Source organism: Tupaia chinensis, unplaced genomic scaffold (assembly GCF_000334495.1).
Source record: "Tupaia chinensis unplaced genomic scaffold, TupChi_1.0 Scaffold000014_1, whole genome shotgun sequence".
Lineage (NCBI taxonomy): Eukaryota > Metazoa > Chordata > Mammalia > Scandentia > Tupaiidae > Tupaia > Tupaia belangeri.
In genome coordinates this window covers 6,325,710-6,336,863 of record NW_006159444.1, presented here as the reverse complement: position 1 = coordinate 6,336,863, position 11,154 = coordinate 6,325,710, and positions in this window count along the sequence as shown.

Sequence of the window (11,154 nt, the reverse complement as noted above, 5' to 3'; positions counted from 1 at the left end):
GTTTTCAGCACTCCTTTCTTTCTTCTTCTTTTTCTTTTTCTTTTTCTTTTTCTTTTTCTTTTTCTTTTTCTTTTTCTCTTTCTTTTTTCTCTTTCTTTTTTTTTTTGTTCTGAGATTTCATTTTATTCCTGAATATTACTTGGGTTTAGGCCAACAGTAGCAGATGTCCAAAAGTTGGAAGGCTGTCATATTTATGTTTCTTTAATCACCTGTATTCATCGGAGTCAGCCCCAGGGTGGTTTGTCTTCAGTGGTGGTTCGGGTCAGTGCCAGGGGCCTTGTCACTCTAGCCCTGATGGTCTCACATACATTGTTGCCTTATCTGCAGGAGAGACAGCACTTCAAAATGCCACACTCACCCTAGAAGCACTTGTGGGTCCTTTAGGACTCCAAATTCCTCCTTTTTTTTTTTTTTGCCATAGGGTGTGTGTGTTCCCCAGAGAGAGACGGGGTAGAGGGAGTGAGAAATCACCCCCAGGAGGGATGGTTCTGCTGCAGTCCCTTCTCCTCCAGTCTCCTCTTGGGATTTTGGGCACGCTCATACACACATCTAGCATGATTCTCAAGCCACTGGGTCTGAGACTCGAATCACAGTTGGCCATATACGAGTCCAGTGCCTTAACCATTATGGTATCTGCTGGCCTTTCCAAATTCCTCTTCTAAAGTATAATGTACAAGCAGAATTTTCCCTTTTTCTAGAAGATAAAACCTATAGATTAACTTTATGTTGAATACTCAAATTTCTATCTTAAACTGAACTAGGAGAGTATTAAATCAACATAAAATGAAATCTGGCTTGTTAATAACACAATTCATTTCAAAAATCCAACCTGAGGGGCCAGCAGGTGGTGTGGTGGTTAAGGCACTGGATTCCCGCAAGGCCAACCACAGTTGGAATCCCAGACCAGGTGAATTGACAATCACTCTGGGCAGGTGTACGTGCATGCCCAAAATCCCAGAAAGAGAATGCATAAGAAGGGATTAAGGCATGGCTGTCTCCCTGAGAGGTGATTTCTCACTTTCCCTCTCTCAGTCTTCCTCTGTCTCTCTCCAGTGGCCAAAACCTAAATAAATAAATAAATAATCCAACTTGATTTTACCTTACACTCTGTGACAGTAGGTATGAAGCAATTCAAAAGACAATCCTGCTGCTAGACGAGGCAATGAATAAATATTAGGTTGTCCGGAAAGTCACGATGTATTTATTCTACGCCTTTCTATGCAAAATTGCATCATGACTTTTCTGACAACTCGGTAGTTGATCACTTTATTTTTTTTTAAATTTTAGCCACAGGGCACACATGTTTACAAGAGAAAGAGAAAGGGAGAGAGAGAGGAAATGAGAAATCAGCCCCCTTGAGGAATGGCCATGCGGCAATCCCTTCTCCGTTCTCTTGACATTTTGGGGTGTGCATGCACATGTGCCTGGTGTATGTTTTCAAGCTGCCAGGACTGGGACTAGAACTGCACAGTGGGCTATGTGGGGTCCAGTCACCTAACCACCATGCTACCAGCTGACCCAGCCACTTCTCTTTCTTAAGACTCTGGAGTCCCAGGTCCCCACACTTACCTTAGTTTCCTTTTCTCTCACTGTTCTCTCCTTCAGTCTTCCTTATTGTGATCTTTTCAGGGCCATTTTACACATTGCCATGGGATTAAATGATTAAATGTTCTGCATAGATTGATGGTTCCTAATGTATAGTTCCAGTCCTGTCCTTTCTCTTACTCTTGAATAACTGCCTGCTTGGTGTCACCTCTTGGGCATCTAACCAGCATCTCACGTGGAACATAACCAAACAGGGCCTTGGTGCCTTCCTTCACACCTCCCTTGACTCCATTCTTCTCCATCATGCACTAGGGCAGGCCTTTCCCTTGAAAGGGGTGTGAAAACCTTTTTTAAATCTTTGGGCCTAAATGTCCTAAAATTTCTCCTCAATTCACAACAGGGTTCCCACTTTTAGATTCTCATTAATTAATTAATAAATTAGATTCTCATAATGCCATTGCTGATCCCACAGGAGGTAGGACTCAGGTGGAGTGTGCGATGGGAATAGCTATAAATATCAATGAAGCTTTGCTTCTTATTCACTATTCACCTCCTAACAGGCTGTTTTTCTTTTTTTTCTTTTCCTTTTTGTTTTACGCATAGGGAGCATGCACTCGCCGGAGAGACAGGTAGAAAGCATGAAATCACCACCACCAACACTCTCCAACTGGGGTAGTGCCACACCACAATCCCTTCTCCTCCATTCTTCTCTTGGGATTTTGGGCACACAGGCAACACGCCCAGCATGAGTTTTAAGTCACCTGGTTTGGGACTCAAACCATAGTCAACTACGTGGGAGTCCAGCAACACAACCATTATGGGATCTGCTGGTCCCTAGGCTGGTTCTTAACACAGACTGGTACCGGTCCATGGGCCCAGGTGTTGAAGATCCCTGCCCTATACCAATTTGAAACACTTCAAATGGACCACATGGCTCTGTTGCTTTCTCAGGAGGTTCAAAACTAACCTAATATGCAAGTATGCTCTGATGAATGTCTGGAAAAGAGCAGGATTGCATGTAATTGGCTTTGTCTTCTTTATCAGATTGTACCAAAGAGGCTGTATGCTGAAAGATCACTTCATGTCATCTCTCTAGATAAGCTTAAGAAATACAATGAACAATATTAACTTAGGGCAGATGTTCTTTGTGTTTTTAAATTCTTCCTTTAGTTATGCCCTTGATATCGTCTTGCTTTGGGATCAACGCTTTGAAATAACCTCAAACAGATTTTAATATTAAAAATATTGCTAGGCCAGTCAGTGGTATAGTGGATAAGGCAGTTGGATCTCACATGTCTGACGGGGCAGTTTGAGCCCCAGACCCAATGGCTTGAAAAACACACTAGGTGCATGTGTGCACATGCACAAAATTCCATGAGGAGAACAGGGGAGAAGGGATTGCAGCACGGCCACCCTCTGTGCCTTCTCACTGTCCCTCTACCTTTCTCTCTCTCTCTCTCTCTCTCTCTCCCTTGTTCTTTTTCTCTCCAGCAAGTGTGCATGCCCTATAGTGAATTAAATGTATATGTTGCTGACAATGAAAAGGGGAATGGGACAGAGAAGTCAATAGTGGGGAAATGTGAAGTCATTAAGGTATGACATAATTTTTTTGCCTCTAAATAAAAACTCTCATTACGTGCTGGAGAACTCCTGGTTCCTGTCCAAGGTATAAGAAAGGGCCGGGCCATGAGTCAGGCTGGTTGACAATACGACAATGCACAGTGAGGAAGTCAGCTGCTCCCCTCACTCAGCTGACCTGTGACTAATGGGAGGTGAGAGCAGGGCCGGATGTGATGGGGAGCCAAAGACAAAGACCGATAGAGGCCCTAAGGAGGCTACCATGGGAGGCCATGTCTGCTGTAACTGTGGAAACCAGCCGGCTCCCTCCATCTCTCCGTGACTCTCCCTTTCTTTCTTCTTTTTCTTCCTTTTATGACTATAATTCCGCTCCCTACCCGCCCCCCCCGCCCCACTCCACGGTTTTCCTCTCCTGCCACTGTTGAGCAGCTACCTTAGTCCTCACTTTTCTCCTCAAGGTCTCACAGAGACAGAAAGGGAGGGAAGGCCTCCTCCATGGTGCCCTTTTCCTACCTGGGGCCTCCGCAGTCTTATCACCACCGTCCTGAAGCTTCCTGCTCTGAGGAGAAGGAGGAAGGGGGCTGGAGGGGACCAGCCCCCATTCTCCTGCTTTCCTCAGTCTGGGAACAGGGCCAATATGGTTTGCAGTGGGAGAGGAGCCAGGAGCAGGGCCCCTCCACCCCTCTGTCCAAGGCCCTTTAGTTCTTCACAACCATGAGCCCCTGGCCAGACTCACTCTACGCAGGCTGCTGCTCCACGCTATGGGACTAGAGTGTGGACTTGATGGAAGGGAGCCTTCCCACCACTACCGACCAGGGGCCAGGTAGGGGGGGGACAGAGTCTATCTATAGAGCCACTGTCAGAGCTGGTGCCAGGGAGGAGGTGATAGGCAAATGAGAGTGGTGAAGGACAGGAAGAAAGGTTCCTGAGAGTCTAGGTGGACACTTAGAATCACTATGCTTTTAAAGAATTATTTAATATTATTTATTATTATTATTATTTTTTAATTTGCTATAGGGCACATGCATTCACCAGAGAGAGACAGAGAAAGAGAGAGGGAAAGTGAGAAGGCAAGTCACCAGGTCTGGGACTCAAACTGTTGTCAGTCATGTGGGAATCCAGTGCTTTAACCACCATGGATCCTGCTGGCCTCCGAGAATTACTATTAATGGTGCATAGTTTCTTTTATACTTTTGTACTTACATACAGAGTCTGTGTGTATGTATGTATGTAGTTAGACAATAAATATATAATGTGTTTTTGCATACTTTCACATTTATATATATGGTATATAAATATACACAAGTATATGTATATAAATATTGTATAAAATATATACACATGTACGTATGCAAGAACATATGCATACATATGTACGTACACACATACACACATACATATACACACACAGTTTCATTCTTCAGAAACATTACAGATTTAACAGGGCTTTTGAGGATAGTCTTAAGACTCAATCATCACTTATTTCAAGAAGTGCCATACATACAGAAGGCAATAAGCTAATAAGTGTAACAGCTTATTATTAATAAGTAAGGTATTTAATAAGTTATTAAATACCTGCATTACTTGGGACCAGCAGGTAGTGTATTATGGTGCTGGATACCACATGGCTGACTATACTTGGTTCAAGTCCCAGACCCAGTTGCTTGAAAAACATGCTGGGCATATGTGTGTGTGCCCCAAATCCCAAGAGGAGAATGAAGGAAAAGGGATGGCCGTATCCCCTGGAAGTGATTTCTTTCTCTCTGTCTCTCTCTGGAGAGTGCCAGTGCTCTGTGGCAAAAATATAAAAGAAAGAAAACAAACAAACAAAAACACACAAAAAAACTTACATTACTTGAGTATTTATGCTCAACTATAAAGATGAATACATTGCATATGATTTTCCTGAGAATCAAAGCCTGGGAAACTGTGTGGACGTGCTTCCTGTACTTAGTAAAAGAAAAGCATTCTAGGAGGGGCGGCTGAGGAGGAAAATGAGCCGAGGGTATTAGCAAGTGTGGTAGGGACTGATTTGGAAGGTCCAGATGAATGTCGAAGGCTTTGTTTTCCAGAACGACTTGCAAAGCTCTATGGCATGATTCCATTTCAGCGACTGCCACCGTAAGTTGTCTGGCCACAGGATACTGCAGTCTGGTCCCTCCCTCACCCTCTTCTCCTCTGGTGTATTACCTCATTTCAGTCACGAGACTAGACAATGGCCATTCCTATCTCTATGGAGCAGGCAGAAGCCCTAAGGTTATATGGGTTTGTCCTGCTTGTGAGTTTTATCTCAAGACAGGGCCGGAGGAACAGGTTACTAAGAGCAGGATGCTTAGCTGGGAGCTCGTCCTCTCCCACTCTCCCTGGGTAGAGAAGTCCTGGATGAGAAAGGAAAGGAAGATAGATTCTGTTTTCCAAGAAAAAAAAAGCACTGGCCATTCCTACCCTAAGAGAACATATTTCAGCATGGTGTCAGTGAGGGAGCGTGGGCAGGGTTATTTAAACTGGTTAGGTGACTTTCATTGTGCACCTGAATGTCTGCAAGTAAACCGAAGAGGGCCCACGCAGACTTGGCTGGTCGTCTGTACAATAACCACCCTCCTTTCCCCTCCATAGGGCGCCAGTCGTACGGGGTCAGAACCCACCCTGACAGCCCCACTGTAGCTCACTCACCTCTGTAAAGGCCCTATGTCTATGTCTATATCCTTGATTTGATTATGTTACACTATTCATACTGCTCTGGGGGCTACCGTTTATGGGAGGTGGGCTCTACCTTCAGCCCAGGGGATGAATCCGATGGTTCTGGACCAACATAATGCCTCACTACATAATAGTAATTTTTCTATTACATAGTGATGAGTGTATGGGTAGTCATATATTTTGGGTTAAATTTGTCCTCCCCCCCCCAAAAAAAAAGAGAGATGCTTCAGTTCTAACCCCTAGTATCTTATTAAAGACAGGGTCGGGACCAGCAGATAGTGTCGCAATTATGTCTCTGGACTCCCACATGGCTGACTGTAGTTCAAGTCACAGACCTGGTGACCTGAAACTCAGGCTGGATGCATATACATGCATACCGAAGACCTCAGGAGAAGAATGTAGGAGAAGGGATTGTGGCATGGCCATCCCCCTGGGGGGTGTGATTTCTTACTTTCCCTCTCACTGTCTCTGTTTCTCTCTCTCTGGTGTACACATGTGCCTCAAGACAAAAACCTCCACACACACACACAAAAGTCAAGGTCTATTTTAAAATTTATTTTATTGTGATTTCTGGCTTACATATAATGATTGAACACCTTCATGGGGTACTATATGGTTCTTTGAAGCATGTATATAGTGTATAATTATCAAGTCAAGGATGTAGACATAGAGATAGGATCTCGACCGAGGTAAAAATTGAGTTAGAGTGAGGTCAGTAGGGTGAGTTCTAATCCAATATGACTGCTGTCCTTATGAAAGAGGAAAACTGGACCCTGAGACACACCCAGATAGAAGAAAGAGGATGTGAAGAGATGCTGGGAGAAGATGATGCTCTACAAGACTAGAAGAGAGGCGAACAGGCTCCCTCAAAGCTCTCAGAGGAACTAACCCTGCCGACACCTCGATGTCTGATTCCCAGCCTCCAGAGCTGTGAGATGATACAATGAATGCAGCGTGTTCTGGTTCACGTGCTCAATGGGGAATCTGCTCCATATGAAAAAAGAGAGCCATGGCGGAGAACCATCCTCCCTTCTTGTTGCCTTGCAAGTGACACGTGAAGCCTTGGGTCTGTGCTCTGGCAGCCATCCAGTCACTGTGCCAGACACATCCCAGAACAAAAGCTTCTCATAAGAAAAGTTTGGGGCTCTAGGACACTGCCCAAGGGACCAGCAGTTGGCATAATGGCTATGTCGCTGGACTCCCATGTAGTTGACCACGGTTTGAGTCCCAGACTGGGTGGTTTAAACTCACGCTGGGTGCATGAGCATACGTGCCCAAGATCCCGAGAGGAGAATGGAGGAGAAGGGATTGTGGCGTGACCATCCCCCCTGGGGGTGATTTCTCGCTTTCTGTCTCTCTGTCTCTCTCTGTCTGTCTGGTGAACGCACACGCCCTATAGCAAAATCCTCTCAAAAAAAAAAAAAGAAGAAGAAGAAGGAGGACACTGCCCAAACACTGAGCCAACCTGGAGCCCTCTAGGCTTCGTGTTTGTGAGATAATTACCATCTTTATTGCACAAATCAATGCCAGATATTTGTAAACATGCTTATTTAAGCCCTAACAAAATCTGATTCTAATTGTTTGTCCTTAAATGCTCTCCAGGCTGATCTTTGTGTCTCTTTTAGTGAGTGACAACTTGAAGAAGAAAAAGTTATTGGTTATAAAAGTATGTTTTCTGCTGATGGAGTCTTTTTTAAAAAAAAAAAAAAGTTTATTTCTTTTTTCTTTCAAGAAGAAAAACAGACAAGCAACATCAAGAGGGCTCTCATGCCATACTGTTCCTCCCAAACTGTCTAGCCAGCTATGATCACACACACACACACACACCCCTCAGAATCTACAAGTCAGCCTGGGAACCACACCCTGCTTTTCCTTACAAAGCAGCACTATCATGGCTGGACCCTCATTTTTCTTTTTGATGTGATTTAGAGACTACACATGAAGGGATTAAAGTCAGAATGGCATGTAATGCATTTCTTTTTTTTTTTTCTTTTTTTGAGAGGTTTTTGCTATAGGGCGCATGCGCTCACCAGACAGACAGAGAGAGACAGAGAGACAGAAAGCGAGAAATCACCCCCAGGGGGGATGGTCACGCCACAATCCCTTCTCCTCCATTCTCCTCTCGGGATCTTGGGCACGCACACACATGCACCCAGTATGAGTTTAAGCCACCGGGTCCGGGACTCAGACTGTGGTCAACTACATGGGAGTCCAGCGACATAGCCCTCTCTCCAACTGCTGATCCCTCGAATGGCATGTAATGCATTTCTATAGGCATTTTTAAAAGCGAATCATTCATACAGGTTACTAAAATGTTAAAACTTACACTTTCCAGTAGTAATGAAAATGTCAAAGAAAGCAATCCCTTGACAGCAAGGACAACATTCTGGAGATTAAATCGTTGAACTCGCACATTTGGATTTTGATACAATGCTCCTGTGCAAGTGGCTATGGAACCACAGGGAGTGTCCGAGGGCCGCACCGGCCCTGGTGAAGGTAGTGGTGTGGCCCTTTTCCTAGGAGTAATGCCCAGGTAGACCCAGAGCAGGCGGGGCCCTAGGGGAGGAGGACCAGAGTTAAAAAATATTTTAAAGTGCTATCAGGTGTGAAGAGTGAGGAGCTTCTGGGAAAGGGGGAAGGAATTGAGTCAGTTGAAGAGATGAGGCCGGACGGTTGGTGGTCCTGGAAGGAGCAGGCTGAGGCCACTGATGCAGAGGGCCTCGCAGTCCCATTTTACATGCTTCTGGCTATGTGGAATAGGGGAAGTGGAGGACACTCTAGGGCAGGACTCACGAGGTGGCTTGTTCGGACATTGGCCCTGCAGGATACCCCTTGGGCGTTGCCATCTCTCTGACACGGCCCAGTGCTCTGAGTGGGCACCTGCCTCTGTGATAAGACAGGAGCAGCACCAGGAAAGCAGCCCCTTGTCCCTCGCATGTCTCCTGCCCCTGTCTAGATGCTCCAAACCCACCAAGCCAATCCTCTCTATGGCCGTCACATATGAGCGCAGAGACTCCACTTCTGTTTTCAGTGACGCAGTGAACTGTGGTGTTTAGACCAGTCTTCCTTTTGACAGCTACAAATTCTGGATTAAAAAAAAATTAAAATCTTAAAAGCATTAAAGCATTGACAAGGTATTAGGGAATGATCAGGCCAAAATTGAAGTGAAAGCTGAAACCTAGAAAGGCAAGGCGAACCACCAGAGTCATTTTGCTCTGAGTGTGTTTGCCGGCCTGGGCGCACTTGAATTTCTGACTTGCCATCCTCCTAAAGCGTGAGAAACTACCTCATTACTCTACTAAATCATAATGATTTTCATGTATTCTTCTTAACTGAAGCAACTTTTTTTTTTTTAAGTCTATGTGTTGCCCAAGTGAGCATGAACATTCTTCTAGGGTTATTTATTTCCTGAGGGAGAGGAGAGAATCTGGCACCTTGGACAGAGTCCCCTTGCCACCATCTTCCCCTGAGCTGGCAGCCAGGCAAGATCGCAAACACCCACGGGGAAGTCCAGAAGGCTCAGGCAGACCCAGGACATGAACTTGAAGCTGTCCCATATGGCTCAGGTATTGCCTGGCAGCATCCTTCCTGGCTGTGCCATTGCACCTGGGTGATACCGTCATGTTTAAATGATAAAAACCCTCAAAAATCCACATAGAGCTATTAATTTGTTCTCTCTCTCTCTCTCTCTCTCTCTCTCTCTCTCTCTCATTTTAAATTTGTTAGAGCATGTGTGCTAACAGGGCTAGGGGAGAAGAAAGTGTGAAATTGCCCCCCAGGGGGATGACCACGCTGCAATCCCTTCTACTCCGTTCTCCTTTTGAGATTTTTTTTGGCCATGCATGCACATGCACCTGGTGTGTTGGTGTGTGTTTTTTTTTTTTTTTAAGTTTCTGTGTCCAGGACCCAAACTGCACAACCAGCCATGAGGGATTCAGCAGCCTTAACCACCATACCATTGGCTAACCTGTTCATTTGTTTTCTATTTAGCTGTGACAATTAAAATGTGGCCTTGATTATGTCATAGGCATAAGGCAAAATCCTTGTTACCCTCTGAAATGGTCCCCTCCAATATTCTGGTGAAAAACAAATAAAGTTTAGGAATATCTTTTATCTCCTCAAAACCAATGTAGCACTGCCAAAGTAATACTGGATCTAGAGATCAGAGAAAAAAAAATTGCACGTGATTTAGAATACATGAGCCAGAGAGTAATAATAACAGATTTATAACAAGCAGGGTTTATTTCATTAATTGATTCATTCAACAACTATTTCCTAAGCACCTGCACAGGTCACCACACACTGTGTAATAATGAACAATAACTGACATTTCCCCTATAGTCATAGAGCTTGCAGTCTAATGTGGATATAAATATTAACCAATAATCTCACAAGTAAATGTGTAATAACAAATTTCTTTGGATGCCATGAATGATAGACCATGATGTGAGAGATCTGGGAGCAGGGAAAGTTTTCCTGAGAAAATAATGTTTGAGTTGAGATCAGTTCAGAGTAAAGATTAAGAGGGTGTTGGGGAAAGTGAACACTCCAGGCAGAAGTAACAGCAGATGCAAAGGCCCAGGGATGTGTTTAAGTAATTAAAAGAAATGTCGAGAGCCTGGGGCAAAGAAAGTGTAAGAGTGAACAAGGTAAAGATGAGGCAATGAATGGCCTGTTTGGTCAGATTAATCATTTTGTGTTTAGAGCAATGGGAAGCCATGTTCAAAGCCAAGAAGGAGGTGTTGGTGGATAGGATCAGATTTTTCTTTTTCTTTTTTTATTAAGTTTTTAAGTTTTTGTTGTGGGGTGCATGTACTCACCGCGAAGAGACAGAGAGAGATAGTGAGAGGGAGAGTGAGAAATCACCCCTCAGGGGGATGGCCACACCACAAGCCCTTCTTCTCTAGTCTCCTCCTGGAATTTTGAGCACAGACACATGCCCAGCATGATTTTCAAGCTGCCAGGTCCGGAACGTGAACCAATGGTCAGCCACGCGAGAGTCCATTGCCTTAACCACCACGTCACCTGCTACTCCAATAGGATCAGATTTTTCACATAGACAGTGTGGAAACGTTTACTAAAGAATAGCAGAGTAAGGAGAACAAGAGGCCACTGAAACAACTCCAGTGAGAGGGGATGGTGGCATGGTTTGAAGGGCTGACTATGGAGAAAAGAAATGAGGGAATATTTATAAGATAGATAGGTGGATGGGAACTGGGGGTTAAGAGTCAGGAAGGCTCTAAGACTTTAATGGAACTGGTTCTTACAGAACTGGATAGAAGAGATCATTCAGTACAGTAAGGAAAACCCTGGAAGAGGAACCAGGTTCAG